Below are 5639 nucleotides of genomic sequence, written 5' to 3'. Positions count from 1 at the left end.
CTACAGTAATAAAAATTTAAATTCTTGGGCTAAACTCTACAAAACTGACAATATCAAATACTGTCAAGGATATGGAGCATTAGGAACTCTCATTCATTACTGGTGGAAATGTGAGATGGTACAGCCACTTAGGAAGACAACTTAAGGGTTTCTTGCAAAGTAAACATAGTCCTGATAAACTATCCAACAATTGAACTCCTAGGTATTTACTCAAATGAGTTTAAAACATATGTCCACAAAAATAGCTACATATGAATGGTGGAATATAGCAACTTTATTCATAATTGCCAAAACTTGGAAGCTACCAAGATGTCTTCTAATATGTGAATGAATAAAACTCTATGATACATTAGTAAAAATAAAATAGTATTCAGCAGTAAAAAGACCTTAGATAACAAGCCACAAAGAAGGCACAGAGGAAACTTAAATGCATATTGTTCAGTGAAATAAGCCAATCGGAAAAGGCTATATACTATTTGACTCCAACTATATGACATCCTGGAAAAGGCAAAACTACAGAAACAGCAAAAAGACCAGTGGTTTCCAGGGGTTCCAGAGGAGGAAGTAAGGATGAATAGAAAGAGCTTTGTTTTTGTTTCTGTTTTTTTGTTTGTTGGTTGGTTTTTTTTTTTGGGGGGGGGGAAGGAACAGTGAAACTACTGTGTGATACCATAATGGTGGATCCATGACATTTTGCATTTGTCAAAACCCATAGACTGCATAGCACAAGGAATAAACCCTGATGTAAACTATGGACTCTAGTTAATAATACTGATGAATCAATTTTAGTTCGTCAGTTGTAACAAACGTACCACACAATACAAGATGTTAATAATAAGGAAAAGTAGAAAAAAGGGCATGTAAGAACTCTGTATTTTCTGCTCAGTTTTTTCATAAAAACTAAAAATGCTCCAAAAAATAAAGTCTATCAATTAAAGCACAAACAAGCATGCAAATAAATGCTTTCTGAGCCCACTAGACATATCTTCAAAACTCTTCCCCTCAAAAAAATAAATAAATAAAGATTCCAAATATTAATGTCCTGTTCCAGAAAAAACCTTCATTCCCAAGTTCTTCTCCAACAGACCTAAGGAAGAGGCTTGATCTCTGCCCTAGGCCCCAGTGAGACGTTGCTGGGGGAAAGTCATCCATTCTCACTTTCGTTTCCCTTCTCAGTTCTCCTGCCTGGTGGTGAGATATTTACTCTCTCAGAAAAGAAATCACTAGTGGTCCCCCAACCAATGGAGGTCTCAGAGCCTGCTGTGTCCCTAAATGAAGGATCTGCCACCTGGATCCCCTTTCCTATATAACATCTATGTTGAATTGAATTTTGACCAAATCAATTGGTTTTAGGACCCATCTCAGGTACTGTGGATTCCCAGCATCTTCCCCTGCCTGAGGTGAGGGCAAGAGGAAGAGAAAGAAAGTTGGGCTTATATTTTCCTGGGATGGTCCACACTGACCCTTCTTCCCTCCTTGACTAGACTGCTAGCCACCAGGCCCTCACTGCTCTCTATCTTGTATAGTTCTACACCAGCAGTTCAGTCCTTCTCACCCCGAACCATCCCAAGGCACTGTTAACAGAAAATAAATTTGTGTACTGAACTTTTACTGACGACTTGGAGCTACCAGAGGGTAATCATTGCCCAGAATAACAACTGACAACAATCAACAGTTTCAAATACAATGCCAGGTAGTCTTTCCTACTGCCATCCCAAATGAGGCCCCTAGCCTATACATGGCATATCCTGTTTATTTCCTATTGCTGCACAAGTTGCCAAGCACTTAGTGACTTAAAATGACATAAATGTATCATCTCATAATTTGCATGGGTCAAGTATCCAGCATAGCACAGATGGGTTCTTGACTCAAGTCAAGGTGTCCAAAAGGGCTAAGATCTCATTTAATGCTCACTCAGGTTGTTTGCAAGACTGACATCTCTGGGGGTTTTTTTTTGCCACAAGATATTGACCAGTGGCTAATCTCCGCTCTCAGAGGTCACCTGGTGTTTTTCTCTGCCATGTAACTTTCTCCACAGCATCGTAATTTGGTCCTTTAAGGCCAAGAAGAGAGAATTTGCTACAGCTTCCAATATCTTTCCATCTCTGATTTTAGTCTAATAAAGACTCACCTGATTAGATTAAGTCCACCCACACTCAAGAGGAGATAGTTACACAAGGGATGTCATGAAGCCATTTTAGAATTCTGCCTACCACAAGCCCCAAATCATTAAGCAGATTTCTTAAACTAATAATGCCTACTATTTTTCAGTCACTAGAGAAAATAAAGGGATAAATGGGCACATTTTCCTGCCCTCAAGAAGCAAACGAATAGTGAGGCATGACATTAGTGGGACACAGAAATGGTTTATTATCTGTTGATTATAATATGTATTGTATTCTAAACTGGACTAGTCTGAGAAGTATTTCATGTTGGGTAGATTCTCTTTAAAAGCCAAATGATACATAGTGATTGAATGTTTAAAAAAATAATGAGAATAAAGAATAATAATAATCTGAAAAAAATAATGAAAAGCTATTTGATGATGATGATGTGGATAGTAATATCTTTGTCTTACTGATGTGCATGGTCATCGTGCTGGGAAAAGAAATGTAATACACTGTAAAGATATATGTGATTCAATGTAATATAAAAGTAAAAAATTTAAAGAAATTTAAAAAGCAAACCGAACTGAATCTTAATCATTCATCCACTCCATTTTTTCTTTTTTTATTAGTATTATTTGTTATACATTCCGTCATTATACTTCAGTTTGTAAAGAGCTTTTACCCAAGATGATATATGCCACACAGCAGATGAGTTGATTCTACTGTACACGTCACTTAAAAGTTATTCATTCAAGAAACGTCACTTTAGTTTTTTCTCTGGGCAAGGCAAAAAACATGCTGAAGATTCTAAATTTGTGTTTTTCTTGTATTAAGCTTATAGTATAAATACAACAGCCTGAGTCACTATATCATTTAATATTATTTTCAGCTGTTTTAATGACAGTACCAGTTCTGGCAGTTCAAGTATAGTATACAAATATCAGAGTCTGGGCAGCACGGTGCAGCTGAAAGAGCAGAAGCCTTGGAATCTAAACCGTAGCGATCAAATGAACACCACCAGTAAGAGAACAAATGGCCACTATGTGCCTCCAGATATGATGCCCTAAGAAAGACATAACTTCCTGTCTGCGATTTCCTTGCCCAAAATGCATAGCCTGATTTAACAATGTAGAAAGATCAGACCAACCCAAACTGAGCGGGGTTCTACAAAATGTAACTGACTTAATCTCTTCAAAATGCCAAGGTCAAGGACCTCTCAGAAAGGTGAAAGAACTGTTCCAGATTAAAGAAGACTAAGGAGACATGAAACTAATTGTGATATGTGATCCTGGATTGGATCTCAGACCAGACAAAGGGCATTCATGGGACAATCAGTGAAATTTAAACAATTAGATCATAATATTGTTATCACAATTAATTCCCTGAGTTTTATAAGTGTGCTGCTGTGTTTACTCAAGATGGTAACATCTGGTGGATTTGTGTGAATGATACGTGAGACTTTGGGATGTACTAATTTTACAAATTTTTGTAAGTCTGAAATCATTTCAGGACAAAAAGTTTTAAAACACAAAGATATTAAATTGAAATTTCTTTTCTTTTTTTTTTTTTGTAGAGATTTTTGCCCTTGAGAGAGAAGGAGGGAGAGGGAGGTGAGATAGTGAGAGGAAAAGTGAGAAATCACTCCCCAAGGGAGATGGCAATGCCAGAATCCTTTCTCCATTTTTCTCCTGAAATCTTGGGCACACACGCAAACGTGCCCAGTGTGAGTTTCAAGCCACCAGATCCAGGACTTGAACCACAATTGGCCATGTGGGAATCCAGTAACGCAACCACTACACCATCTGCTGGCCCAAAATTGGAACTTCTTCTACACCACTTATCATCGTGTCCTTGGGCAATTCACTTTGCCCCTCTGAGCCCCAGTCTTTTCTCCCTTTAAATGGAGGCATTAAAAGAAACTGGGCATGCAAATACCTTATAAACAAGGAGCTTACCTGAAATAAGTGCTCATTAGTTAATATTGGAAAGCCATGACTCATTTTTGCATAGAAGAATATGTCATAACTTTCCTGATGACCTCATAGTATGTCTGCATGTGTTGTTTCTTAATCAGCACAAAAATCCAACCAACCAACAAAAATTCCTAGACAAGGAATCTGAAGCCCTGAGGAGCTATGTCATCACTACATGTTATATGGTGGTAGATGGAGGATTTGAACTCAGGTCTACTGTATCTTTTTTTTTTTTTTGAGAGGTTTTTCGCTATAGGGCGCGTGCACTCACCAGACAGACAGAGAGAGACATAGAGACAGAAAGCGAGAAATTACCCCCCGGGGGGATGGTCACGCCGCAATCCCTTCTCCTCCATTCTCCTCTCGGGATCTTGGGCACAAATGCACACGCGCCCAGTGTGAGTTTTAAGCCACCGGGTCCGGGACGCGAACCACGGTCGACTACATGGGAGTCCAGTGACATAGCCATTATGCTAACTGCTGGTTCCCAGGTCTACTGTATCTTAAGCATCACTCTTCCTGTTAGACCAGAGCTGTAGCTATCATGGTAATGTGATGAACAGTGCAAGACACTGGAAGAAGAGGGACTGAAAGTTCTGCAATCAAATGAGAAACATGACCAAGAGTAGATACGATTTTAAAGACATAACCGCAAGACTTTATAAATAAATAAATAAATCACCAACCACAGATCTATCCCACCAGTAATTGACCTGCATCTGAATCTTCTCTTTGTCAGTAACTGCTGATTCCCATCCAAGGGGCTGTGAGAACAGCTCACCTGTTTCTCTTTGGAAGTGAAAGTGTCAAGTGTAGCTACACGGGTGGCACTCTGGGTCACCACCGTTGCAATGAACATAGGGCCTGTTAGGCCTCTTGTCACTTTGCAATAGAGCATTTGCCATCTGTCCTAGCAAAGCCTAGAGTGTCATGTTCCACGACAGCAAGGGCCATGTCCAGCAGGCATGTCCCCAAGAGCCCTTCTGTGTGTGCATGTGTTCCTCTGCACATAGTGGATAAATCCATGGACCCCGATCATCCTAAGCCACAAATCATTTTGAAGGCCTTTCATCCAGGAGGTTATTAAGTTACACCCCACAACTCAGCATCTGGCTGGGGGATTTCCCGAGTGTGTGGGGTCTCCTGGCACTTCTTGAATTACACCAGCTTGGATGTCAGTCCCAGAAGACAGAGTATCAGAAACTCTCTACCTCCCAGTTCGCTCCCTGGCCTCCTATTCTTTGGACAAGTTTCCGTTGCTTTTAAGAGAAAAGGGAGGAAGTGGATGTCAGGGAACTGACATTCATAAGACACCAATCAGGAGCCAACCCTTCCTCTGGGACTGTTCTTTACTTACCTCCATTAACTTCAGAGCAATCAGAAAGGGGTGTTAGTAAGTCCACTGTACAGTTTAGGAACACCAGGTGACTGTGTGAAGACTATGTCATTCATCAAAACCAAATCAGAGATTTTGATGCAAAGTTGTCTGATTTTAAACTATGCTCCCCTAAAATCTAAGACCTTCAAACATTCTTGCCTTTGCTCTCTTCAGTTGCTT

This window comes from Tupaia chinensis, unplaced genomic scaffold, assembly GCF_000334495.1.
Source record: "Tupaia chinensis unplaced genomic scaffold, TupChi_1.0 Scaffold000355_1, whole genome shotgun sequence".
In the NCBI taxonomy this organism is placed as follows: Eukaryota; Metazoa; Chordata; class Mammalia; order Scandentia; family Tupaiidae; genus Tupaia; species Tupaia belangeri.
This window is presented reverse-complemented; position numbering follows the sequence as displayed.